The sequence below is a fragment of the Bidens hawaiensis genome, unplaced genomic scaffold (assembly GCF_021521415.1).
Source record: "Bidens hawaiensis isolate Kalapana, Puna unplaced genomic scaffold, B.hawaiensis_p1.1 tig00007413_1, whole genome shotgun sequence".
NCBI lineage: Eukaryota > Viridiplantae > Streptophyta > Magnoliopsida > Asterales > Asteraceae > Bidens > Bidens hawaiensis.
Window position 1 is genome coordinate 865,540 of NW_027491517.1, and position 14,102 is coordinate 879,641.

At 34.5% G+C, this 14,102-nt stretch overlaps 1 non-coding gene across 1 annotated transcript; it reads right to left on the bottom strand.

The window, feature by feature from the left end:
• Positions 1 to 9,737: 9,737 nt before the first annotated feature.
• LOC143635268 (U6 spliceosomal RNA) lies at positions 9,738 to 9,841 on the bottom strand. The gene has a single exon (XR_013154023.1). It is a non-coding gene; the product is annotated as a U6 spliceosomal RNA (small nuclear RNA).
• Positions 9,842 to 14,102: the final 4,261 nt, after the last annotated feature.

A 14,102-nucleotide genomic window follows, 5' to 3' on the forward strand; every position in this document is an offset into this window, starting at 1 on the left:
ATCTCCCTGTTATATACGCGCGCCTAAATATACTTCAAGGTGATATTTCCTCCTCCTAATCTCTCTTTTTTTCTCTTATTAATTATATGACAGTTCGATAAGTATAAAGTAAAATATGTCATTTTTATGCAGATTTGCAGTGGGCTGCTATGAACCATCTGGAGCAAAATTCAAAGCACATGTCACAACTCAATTCTTGTCGCCACAAATCGTGTACACTATAAACCTTGTGTTCAAAAGGAAGAAGAGCATAGAACAATACATAGGGCTCGAGTACAAGTTAGAAGGGGAGGAACGAAAGTCTTATTCATTTGTATCGGATGAGAGAGAAGATGGATGGTTGATGGCTGAACTGTATCAGTTTACTAGTGACCAGAGAACCGTTGATCTTGAAATATGGTTTTACACCAAGCACTGTCCAAATTTACTAGTAGAAGCCATCGAGTTTCAGCCTGTGAATAATGTAAGCTCAACAACACCAGTTTTTCACACGTTCTTACAAAATAACAATATTTTCCTTAGCTTAGAGTCTAAGTTGGTTATCATTTACAGGTAAAACGTGAAGTGTTAACGGATGATAAGGCTGACACGGAATCCGTGTCAGACACGGAGACATACTGGGAACAAAAATTGCCGTCTGATTATGAAGAAATAATCAAGTGGTCAAAAGACGGTGTGCAATGGAGAAACAAGAAGGAATTGTACTATAATCTTTGTAAGGGGTTTCTAATCAACACCGGTAAAGAGGTAAATTCGAATAGAATGATCCAATTCTATCATATTTGAAGACATATCGCGTGTTCACTTAACGCTTATATATATTGATTTACAGTGGTTTTCTCTAGCTAAAGATGGGAAGAAAAGTCTTATGTTGTCAGCAAAAGCGTTTTTGGAAGAAAGCGAATGGGAATGGAATTCTGAACCCGAAACAAGGTTCGTAAAGTTCGTTATTTCCCAGCCTCTTTTCTTGTATACAAGTGTATGTTTTCAATTATAACATTTTATTACATGTGATGTGTGTTTTCACAGATTTGGACAAGTGGCTGACTGCATTTCTAAAACATTTGGTGTTTTCTGCAAATTTAGCTCCAAAATGTTGTCACCTCAAACAACATATGCAGCTTTCCTTGTCTACGAGTATGAATTACCGGATGACTACAAAGATATCAACCCTCCTGTGCAAGTGGTTGATGAAAATTCGGGTTCTGAAGAAGAATACAATATCTTTTTATGTACACCTCAAACCCCGGTTATCAGAGGGAATCGTAATATAAAAAGAACCAGCTACAACCCATCAATAAGACCCGCGATAAAAGGCCTTCCACAACAGAGGAACGATGGTTGGATGGAAGTACATGTTACCGAATTTCAAACACGTACTAGAACTAAAATGATTACCACACATCTCCGATTCTCCAGTTATGACATGCCGCTTAAAGGGATTATTGTGCAAGGCCTTGAATTCAGACCCATATAGGTTCTCTAGTGGGAAAGACTAACCATTTTGTTTGCTTTGTCAAGATATTGCAGAAACTCTTTTATTTTTATTTTTTATTTTTTTTATCTTAATGAATTATGATGTATGACTATGTTACATTTTGAGTATGATTCGTTAGAATAATTCTACTTGTACTATTAAGGATACCCGCCATTAATCTTCAATAATTATTTACCGTATTCAAAACATTTGCTAACCGTATTCATTATTCAAAAATCTTCATTCGTTATCGACTTCTAGTGAACCACTTTAACCTGAACATGGCTAAATTTACTATGTAAAGTGCGTTCCATTTTAGAAAATTACAAGTTGAACACTTAATTAAATGATGATAAATAGTTTTTAGAATTAAGTGGACGTTTTATTGGAACAAATTAAGTAAACTAAAATATGTATTTTGAGATGCAACGAGTGTAAATACAAAATACTGGTGTTAAATCATGTACCACTTGCTCTAACTTCCAAAGGTAAAAACTTTTTGCATTCAATCCGTTTACTAATAAATAGTTGTGCCAACCGACAACTTGACTGATCAAACATGAACATGTGGTTCTTAGTTCAAACCTCTAAGGGTGACTCTCACATACTCATATACACAGATGCGGACCTAGGTGGACGGGGAGTGTAACAATCCGGATTTTTCGTTATTGTTTCCTTAGCCATTATCCGACTAGCTTTTATGTTCGGGTAATTTTATCAATAAAATATCGCATTTATCGGGTTATTAATATTTTATTATTATTGTTTATTATATTTATTTATTTACCAAAATAACTTTGAATTATATTCAAAATACACCCTAAACTAAGTTTTAACCTATTATGTATCCACACCTATACCTATAGTACAAGGACTAACGTGCAATTATGATATTATATTCCTTTATAGAGTCCCAAACGCATATCCAAACCCGTAAACCCGTGATCCAGATTATTTCTTGAGCTTTAATCTTCGTTCTATACTTGGCATTGATCAATGAAAATCGTTCATGCTACCCAGTGTTGCAAAAATCCCGACTAGTCACCGATTAATCCCAGATTAATCGCTAGTCCTCACTTCACTGATTAGTTTTGGGCTAGTCGGCCAATTAATCGGTTAACGGTCAAATCCGGCCAAAATCGATGATTTTCGGCGAGATTCCGACTATAATCAGTGGTTTCCGGTGAGATTCCGACCCAAATCAACTATTTTTCGGCGAGATTGCAGCAAAAACTAGTGGTTTCCAGCGAGATTCCAAGCCAATTTCCGGCTAAAATATGTTTGCGTATGTATAAAACTGAAAATTACATATAAAAATGTGTATGTGTATGTATAAAACTGAAAAATATACATTAAAGTCCGATCCGATTAATCCCGATTAATCGCTAGTCCTCACGCCACCGCCCGACCACCGACTAGCGATTTTTGCAACACTGATACTACCTAAACGATCACACCGACACATTTAATTAAGAAAACGAAATCAATGTGATACGAATTGACATAATACAAACCATCTTTATTCATTATAGGGTTATACCTATTACAGTTGTTCATAATTCAATCAATCACGTCTGCATCTTTCTATATGCTTCGCGAATCAAACCCCCCATAGTTAATTACGTAATTGTTGCCTAGCTTATCAAGGTCATGGCTAGCACATCAGTTGGATGTCACAATGCAACATTTAAAAAAAAGGTTGAGCAACCAATCGCCACCAAGTTACCAATAAGGGTCACTTGTGTGCTGTGGGTATGTGACACCAACTTTTAAAATTTGTTTATGTATAATTAATTACTCAAGAAGGTATGATTTAGTCTTTGTGTTTTTTGAACACAAGAGGTGAACTTAATAGTGTGAAAAATACTTTTTTTAAATAGATGTGTGATTAGCTAGAAAATTTAAGTTTTATCGTATAGTTAATCAACGATGGCACTATAGCCCCCGTCACCAATACATGTATAGGCATATCCTCAATTTCTTGTAGCGACTTTTTCTACACGTACGTGAGTCACCAATTAAAAAAAAACTTTTGTTTTTGAATAAGCATTGAGGAAATTAACGTGTCTTATCTTAAAATGAAGACTTTTTCATACTACGTTAAAAGTCATCATTTGTTCCCAAGAATATAAGCCCACCGTCAATGAAAAAACCAAAATTTTATTTATTTATTTATTGTTGTAAGTGCTCCCTTTGCTAAGTTTCTTCTTGAAGATTTTTCCATAATTTTTGCTTTATACTCACTTTTTATAAATTATGAAATAGAAATTTATAAAAATGTGTGTTTTTTTATTATAAATTGAGTGATTAAATATAAAGTATAAGTTATATTGCTTTTATAAATTTATATTGCTTTTATGATATATACCTGATCGAATGCCCCCTATAAGTTATAAAGTTCACACCATTTTAGGAAATTACTAGTACACTTAAGTGATTAAATATGTAATAAGAAATATGATTAATATGTTTTTGAAGTTGACGTTTCATTGGACCGAATAAAATATTATAATTCATATTTTGAGATGAAATGAGTATAAAATACAAAATAATTACTTGTGTCAAATCATGGAATTCAGCCCATTGCTGTGGGGCAATCTGGCGTATGTTGGTTTCTAAAGTGGCTATGAAGATGGTTGGGAAGGAAATGACTCAGTATTTAGGGACTTTCAGTTTGGGGTGGGGACCCCTAATGGGGCAGAGGCGGTGCTTCACAGCGCGAACCGGTTTCTTAACTCCTTTCACGCGGACGGTTCTTTAGCTATGCTTACCGTGGACTTCTCCAACGCCTTCAATATGGTCGACCGCACAGCCCTTCTCCGTGAGGTTCATCATCATTGCCCGTCTATCTATCTATGGGTCCAGTTCCTTTATGCCCAGCCGGCTAGGTTGTACGTTGGTGATGACTGTATAGGGGCTACTACTGGGGTTCAGCAGGGAGACCCCCTTGGGCCCCTCCTTTTTGCCTTAGCATTACACCCTCTTGTTCTCCGGGTGCAAAATGACTGTAACCTCCCATTTCATGCTTGGTACTTGGATGATGGGACTATTATTGGTGGTGCCAACGAAGTCGCTAAAGCTCTAGACATTATCAGCTCGGAAGGGCCATCATTGGGGCTGCAACTTAATATTAAGAAAACCGAGGTTTTTTGGCCAGCGTGTAATGGGGTGAAAGTCAAAGATGGGCTCTTCCCTAGTGGGATTGGTAGACCAGAGAGAGGGGTAAAGCTCCTTGGAGGGGCTGTTAGTCGAGATCCCTACTTTATTAAGGAGTTGGCGAGGCGGAGAGCATCTCGTGCGGTTGATCTTATGAAACTCTTACCTTGCCTTAGGGATCCCCAGAGCGAACTCCTCCTGCTTAGGTCTTGCATGGGGGTTGCTAAGTTGCTTTTTGGGTTACGAACATGTCACCCCCATATGATGGATGATGCGGTATCCTGTTTTGATAAGGGGCTTCGTGAAGCCATCGAAGACATAGTTGTATGTGGAGGCTCGTTCTTTGGTGATCTTCAGTGGTGACTTGCATCTTTACCGATGCGCTTAGGGGGTTTAGGCCTTCTTTCGGCTCATGATGTTGGGGTTTACGCTTTTGTAGCGTCGAGGGCTCAGTCTTGGAAGCTACAGAATCACATCTTAAGGAATAGCGGAGTTGTCGACCTGGACTTAGACTACGTGCAGGCCCTGGAACGCATAAATGGCACTCTCCCAGACTTTGACATTGGCAGTTTCTCTAATATGGACACCACCCCACCAAAGCCTCAAAAAACTTTGGCGAATGCCCTTTTTGGAAAAATCGCTCAGAGCCTGGGAGAAGTTTTTGGATTGTCCCCCCGACATAAGGCGGTTATTGAATGCTTACAAGGTCCTCATGCCCAAGATTTTCTGACCGTTATCCCAATTGATGGCTTGGGCCAAAGCATGTCTGTGGTCGAGTATAGGGCCATTCTTAAGTACCGTTTGATGGTCCCAATGTACCCAGAAGACGAAACATGTCCGATCTGCCGTAAGGCTTGCCTGGATAAATTCGGAGAGCATGCGGTTCATTGCAAGGAGATGCCTGGGTTCAAATACCGATATGATTGGGTGCGGGACGTTCTTTGGGACATCTTAAGGCGAGCTGGGATATCAGCTAAAAAGGAAGCCCCCGTAAACTTCCTTACAGACTCCACGGAAGGGAGATCCACTCTACGACCGGCAGATTTGCTCGTCTTTGGTTGGGCCGGGGGAAAACACGCTTGTGTTGACCTCACAGGGGTATCTCCCTTAGTTGGTTTGAGGGATAATGAGTTTGTAGCAGGGCAAACAATGAAAATGGCTGAAACGAAGAAGGTGGAGAAACATGGTAAAGTCTGCGAAGAGAACCAACATGTTTTTGTCCCTTTGGCTCTTGATACCTTTGGCTCCTTGGCACCGGAAGCTATCCGTTTCCTAACCAGGGTCCAACGGGTTATGCATAGCAATGTGTCGACTCCAAAGGGGCAGGGGTATGTCTTTAGCAGGTTAGGGTTTGCAATTCAGAAAGTGGTGGCGGCGCAGCTTGTTGCCCGCCTACCTGCTATGTTGATGTAATATCTATGTTTCTATATAATGAAAAAAGATTTATATTTAAAAAAAAAAATCATGCACAGCTTCCTCTTTATTTCCACAATCAAAACACTGTTTTGCGTTGAATTCATTTACTAATAAACAAATAATTAAATAGGTGTGGCAACCGACAACTTGACTCAAAACCATTGTTTAGTTGCTTGATCGCCTCTGACACAAGCAACTAGCAGGTTCAATTTATCATAGTATACACTTGTTTATTTGGCTTAAACTTATATAAAGTCCCCCTTGATCATTGGAGACCATGCAACCATATTGTTTTTTCAATTGCTAATTCACAGACACCTTCGTGAGTTGGTGTTAAGTGTTCACCTATGAACAACGGTCAACCTTTGCTTCAAACAACTTGCATGTGTGTTCTAGTTCCCGAGACTTATTCGGCTTAAAGTTACAACATTAATATATCCCACTATCAGATTTCAGTATATATATGTCTCTGAACCAAGGTGATAGACAGTCAGTCAGTTCATATTTCCGTCTCTTTCGTAACCTCAGCGCCCGCTCTTAATCTTCTGTTAACGAACACATCAAGTGAGTTCTCTACTTCTAGCTATTCTCTCTTATTTTATAAAAAACTTTATTCAAGACATATGCATTTACTGGAATTTTTTAACTTTATTATGTTTGTATGTTCAATTGTTCATTACATTTTGTTATATATAAAAATAAACGTAATATGATAATATTGTTTCGTATCTCTCATATCAATTAGTACCCATAAAAATAGTCTATAAATTGTGTCATATAAAATTTTACACAATCAAACTTTTTAAGGTCTAATTAATCAGTGACAGACATGTATGATTTACGATTTGAGTTATCTTAGGATAGATTAAAACAATAAAGTATACTCCTACGTACGAACAAAAATATTCGTTAAATAACTTTTCTAAGTGTATTGATAAAAAGTTTATGGGTATTTTCTTTTTCTTTTTTTTCGGTTTACTTAATTTCTGTTAAAATTGAAAACCCTTTAGAAAATAAAAGTGTATTGTTTATTTTAAAATTGTTTTAAAGATTATTGTACGACGACTGTATATTAATGGCCTTTGATATGTTTATTGTATATCGATTATTTATAAATATTAGATTTTCATGAATTACATGTGCGCACAGTATACACCACTAAAACTAGTATATGTATATATGTTTGTGTGTGTGTGTGTATATATATATATATATATATATATATAGAGAGAGAGAGAGAGAGAGAGAGAGAGAGGTCTCATATACATGGATATTTGACTTACATATAGAGAATAAGAAAATATAAAGATACAAAAAAAACCAAAAAAACTATGCTCACCAATCAATACTTTTTTTAAACTGTTTTTACATCTTTTTTTTATAAGGTAATTTTTTTAAACTGTTTTTACATCTTTTTTTTATAAGGTTAACTAGTTTTAAAGTTCGTGTCACACAAATGATGATTAAAATTATAAAATAACAAGTAAAACAAATAATTACAAAGCGTCCATGAAAAAAAATGTATTACATATATGCTTATGTCTATACTATGTGCTCATAAATTGATTTTATTTATATTACAAAATGATTTTTTTAAATGAACTTAATAGAAATGCACGTGCAAAAACATACCCGAAAATACTTCTTTCTATTGAAAATTTCATTCTCAGTGTCATATATGTATAATTGAAAGAATTTTGGTTATGAACCAATTTTGGAAATATGACTTTTCATACGATAGTAGTTATAACCACTCAGCCTAAACACAAAATGAGCGTTATATTTATTGATATATTTATCAGTTTACCACCCATTAAAGAAAATGAGAACATTAAATTGTAACGATTGATGTTATTCAAGAATTATGTTTTTCTGAGCTACACCATGAAAAAGATTTTGATAAGTTTCAAGGTGCTTCTCGACTTTGTCATGATGACAACATAAAGAATAACATATTAACCCATTCAATTTTGTAAATATTTTGTTTCATTTGAGTATAGTTTTGCATGGCATGCTTCCTATACAACGTTTTGATAACAATTGAAGGAAAAGTTAATGCTAACATAAATATTTCAAATTTGATAAACGTAAGAAGCATTGATAGGCATGGGGGTGGCATATCGAAAGTGTTCGCAATATTTTCTTATATTTTAACAGTCGAGGGAAGAAATAGTCAATTTGTCAAATCCCGAACCTTTTGATTATTTCAAAACATGTCATTTAAAATAAATTTGAAACCCGAATCATGTTTAAAATTCTAACTGTCATTCATTGACATTTACAAGTCAACACTTTAAACCCATAACAAATTTGACGATAAATCTATTTGCATTCTCAAACTTTTAAAAATACTCAAATTTTCCATTTTTGACCCGTAACATATTTTGACCTAAATGTAGTTAACTTGTACCAAACAATCAATTTACAAGCTTTTGACCCATAACAATCAAATTTAAGTTACACAAAAACCCGAAACAATTTGATAGAAAAAACTAAGAAATTAAATATGATAAACTTTGTTATGTCTTAAAGTGATCCGTATATACTGTCCTTACATTTTAACATATGTACATTTTACTAAATTAACCGAAAAATAAATTGATAGATTTAAAGCATATATTTATAATTTATAAATTTATATGATAATTTAAAATAATAATAATAATAATAATAATATGCAAATGGATTGATTTTAAAAATACAGATCGACTTTTATGTATATATCTATAATTTAATAATTAAAAAAATTACTTTGTAAAATGAAAACATATTCTAGTTTTGTTTTTCTTTACAATCTTCTACAATATACATAGTAAATTTGTTAATACTAATATTTGAAGTTATATTATTTTCGATATTTGAAAAACATAGTTTGTTGTTGATTTTTGGATTTCACCAAGTATTTCGGAATATATAGTAAAATAATATGTTAATATTTATATTTATAAATATATAGATATAATATAAATAAATTGTAAAAGGAAAATGAATAATTATTGATTTATTGCATATATTAGGGTCAATTAAGATCTTAGTTTTAGAGAGGAAAAAATTGTGAGAATTAACCAAAAGCTAACAAGTGTCCATAATTATTTTACTTTATGAGAATATGTAGAGGTAGATAAGTATATATGTATACTAGATTTTATCCTTGTATTAGAGGGATTGTTTTACATTTTTCGTTTTTAATATTTATATAATTTTTGGATTTTAATTTTATTTATTGTAAGAAAGTTAATAATATACTTAAGATTTCACGCTGAAAGGGTTTCACAAATAAAGATATGTTAAACCCGTTTTGAAGCTATTGAGTTCGGTGACCCATGACCCGCTTATTTTTTTACTATTAAATAGTTTCTTAATTATAAATAATATATAGTCTATTTAAAAAAATCGGATATTAATTTTTAGTATTTGCTTATTTTATAGGATTTTCAAATCAAATATTTTGTAAGATTAATTTTTAATTTAATTAGATGTTATAACCCGTTTAAGAGTTATCTGGGTTTGGTGAGACCCATTTTCATGAGTTCGGGTCAAATGCACAGGAATCTTCCATTTACATATAAAGCAATCTGGTGACTTGAGAAAATTTAGGGAGCAACCGTAGAGCTTTTAAAAGTTTCGTTTATATATATTATAAATATGTAGCTCACAAAATCACACACACACACACACACACACACACACACATATATATATATATATATATTATGTGTCATTCTTGTGCAGGGGTCATGCTATTCTTCTCTGTATTGTTCCAATTTTATCGGTTGTCCCCAATCAAGGCACATGATCGATCAAACACTTTATTATTGCAAGAGAAAACTGATTCAAAAATTCGTTACAATAATTCTCTATTGATCACATATCTAAACCTCTAACCAAGCCCTATATTTATATTCTAACCCTAACTTGGTGACCAAGACATTACCATAATAATCATATTACAATTAGGAAACTAAACCAACTTGACCAACATGTCAGCTTAGGTCCTCCCATATTCACCAACTTGTAAACATGGTTCGGAATTACCAACACCTAAAGAGACATGAAATTACATATATGTAACTTCGTGATTTATATATATATATATATCATTCCTAGGAAACTCTTATATATATAGGGGAGAGTTATCCTAAAAATAAGTAGTTTTCTAGGAAGACTAGTAATAAATCATAGTCATTGGATCATGTTAATCAATGGTTGAGATTTAAAATTACCAATAACCGACATAGTTTCCTAAAATGACTCTTTCATCATTATAACCGACATAGTTTCCTAGAATTGTTCTTTCACCATAATTTGTAATGCCAAATGTCAAAAATTTGTTGGTTTTTACCATTCTTAGGAAACTCTTTATTCTTATTTGAACCTTTATATATATATATATATATATATATTACATTTCTAATACAGTTAAAAGAAATGTAAACATTAATGATTTGCTAGTAGTAGTTTTCTCGGTTTTTTAGTAACGTTGTGGTTTTCTCGTGAGCCCTCCCAATATGCACACACTCAGTGGTTTGTAAAAATCACTAGTCGCTAGTTGGGCGGTGAGGTGGGGACTAGCGACTAATCGGGATCAATCACGATTAATCGGATCCGCCTTTAATGTATAATTTTCAGTTTTAATATACACATATACATTTTGGCCTGAAATTGATCGGAATCTCATTGGGAACTGCTAAATTTGGCCGGAGTCTCATCGGAAACTGTCGATTTTGGCCGGAACCTCACCAGAAAAGCGCGACTAAGTCTGATTAATTGCAATTTTGGCCGGATTTGACCATTGGCCGATTAATTGGCCAACTAGCCCAAAATGAATCACTGGGGTGGGGATTAGCGATTAATCAGGGATTAATCGACGCCTGGTCGGGATTTTTGCAGCACTTCACACACTAATACTATTTGCGGGATTAGATGAATGACACCTGCACAGAACTATATAAAATTTTGACACAAGGGGTCTGGTCAGAATGTTGGGAGAAAACTGCAGAATACTAATCTTTATTCCACAGATTCTAAAGTGTTGCTGGAGGGTATTTTTATGCATTACAAACACACAACTTAATTACGAATTGATGAAAAAACTACATACCATATTTCTAATCGGCTAATCGTGTTTAGTAATGTGATTTTAAGAGGTTTTATGCATTTTAAATACACTTTATGCTACTGATCTAAACTTATTCAACCCATTTCTCTGTTCACTATTTCTTTTTGAATTTTTGATTTGCTAACGTGTAACTGTGTTTAGCCCTCACCTGATCAAGATTGCGATTTATGACTGGTTAAAGACTTTTTCGATCTTTGATCATCATGTGTTTTATTATGCTTGATTAGGTACATTAACATCACTTTTTAACTTCTGCCTTTGATCAACAAATAATGGAGTCCTTCATGAAGGAGTTTGAACATCTTAAAATCCAACTTAAAGATATAAAATCAGCCACCAACAACTTTGATGAAACCAAAGTCATCGGACGTGGTGGTTTTGGTAAGGTGTATAAAGGTGAGCTGTCTCACTTTAAGCTATTAAGTGCTTGGATCGTATATATGGTCAAGGAGACGTTGAGTTCTGGAAGGAGATCACGATACTTAATCGTCACACGCATGAAAATCTCATCACTCTCCTTGGATTTTGCATAGAGTGTGGTGACATGATCCTTGTGTATGAGCTTGCATCTAAGGGAAGCCTCGATGGTCATTTAAACTCCACTGATTTCACATGGACACAACGTCTCAAGACGTGCCTTGGTGCTGCAAGAGGACTAAGTTTCCTACATGATGAGAAGGGCACTACAGAAAGAATTATCCACTGCGATATAAAGAGTGCCAACATCCTACTCGACGAAAACTGGAACGCAAGAGTTTCTGACATGGGATTATCAAAGATAGCGCCTGCTAATCAGAATTACACGGGTATGATCACTCAAGTTGCTGGCACATATGGGTATTGTGATCCTTCGTATATGGAGACTTCTTACCTAACGAAAGAGTTTGATGTGTACTCTTTTGGCGTGTTATTATTAGAAGTGTTATTCGGCAGATTATGCTTTGGAAATAGCAAGAGTCAAATTCTGGTGCCTGTGTGGGAAAAAATATACGAGCAGAATAAATTACAAGAGATTATCCTTGATGATCTGAAACAACAGATAGATCAGATGTCTTTGAATATATATTCGGACATTGCATTTAAATGTCTGAATAAATCTCGTAAAGAACGGCCAATGATGTCACGTGTTGTGGAAGAACTTGAGGCTGCACTTGAAAATCAGGAGCTTTATGAAGGAGTAAAATTGACAAATTTGAAGTATAGATCAGAAAGCAAACTCCTTCAAGGGATCCTCGTTAACGGGGGCAAAACGGTAAAGGACACACTCTCACATTTATTCATATTCCCAAAATAGTAAAATGATATCATTGTGAACTTGTTTGATGGACAGTGGTTTTCATGCAATACGAATGGAGATCATTGTGAAATGATATCTATAGAAGCATGTTTAACTTCAACTGCAAGTAAATCTCCTCGTTATATATGCACGCCTAGATACACTACAAGGTGACATTTCTCCTCCTACTCACTTTTTTTCTCTAGTTGTATGCAAGTATATAACTTATACATATGTTATGCAGATTTGCAGTGGGCTGCTATGAACCATCTAAAGAAAATTTCAAAATACATGTCAGAACGCAATTCTTGTCACCACAAATCACGTACACTGTAAACCTTGTGTTCAAAAGGAAGAATAGTAATGAACAATATATAGGTCTCTCATACAAGTTGGAAGGGGAGGAAGATAAGTCTTATTTGTTCGTATCAGACAAGAGAGAAGATGGATGGTTGACGGTTGAATTGTATCAGTTTACTAGTCACCAAAAAGGCGTTGATCTTGAAATTATGTTTTACACTCAGTGGTGTTCAAATATACTAGTAGAAAGCATCGAGTTTCGCCCCCTGGAGAAAGTAAGCTCACAAACAACAATTTATTTACTTACATTATTTTCTCTATGATTTATGTACTGTTTACATTGTGTTTTATAGGTTGAACATGAAGTGCTAACTGATGATCATGAGGTTGACATGCAACCTATACCAGACAGAGACATATTGGGAACAAAAGTTGCCCATTTATGAAGAAATAATTAAGTTGTCAAAAGATGATGTGCAATGGAAAACCAAGAAGGAACTGTATCACATTCTTTCTGAGGGGCTTTTAATCAATTCTGGTGAAGAGGTATATTTTATCATAATGATCCATTCTATCATATTTACGTGAAGCGTTGTAAAAGATACATTTTCGGTCACAAGTACTTGTATATTTTGTAAATTTTCAGTGGTTTTCTCTGGCCAAAGATGGGAAGAGATGTCTAATGCTGCCTGCAAAAGCGGTTTTGAAAGAAAACGAATGGTATTGGGACTCCAACCCCGAAACAAGGTTCTTTTGTTATTTCCTAGCCTAATTCATGTGTTTGTGTGTGTATATATCATTTCTTTGAATTATAAGGCTAGTATTGTAAATAAAAAAAATTGTATCTCAAGAAGTTACATATATGCATCACATAGGAGGTACATAATAATATGTAGCTTATGAGTTACATATATGTAATTCGCTAACTACATATAGTTTTGTTGTTTTTGTTTTTGGCAAATACTAATAAGATATAAAAAGAATTAAAAAAATTCTTGTTTAAAAGTTGTTTTCTCGTATATTTTAAGTTTTCCCATGATAGCTACCCTAAAAGGTCCAACGGAACCTTTTTTTAGTGAGCATGTCCTCATATTAACTGATCGCATATATGAGATGGATTCTAACACATGGAACACTTGCATTTAAAAGTCTTGGGTATATATGCTACCTGTCAAATTCTAACATTTTATTAAATGCAATATATATGTGGTTTCACAGATTTGGACAAGTGGCTGATTGTATCTCTAGAACATTTGGTATTTTCTGCAAATTTCACATGAAACACCATATGCAGCTTTCCTTGTGTACGAATTACCAGAGAACTACCATGCTATTAACCCTCCTTTGCAAGTGGTTGA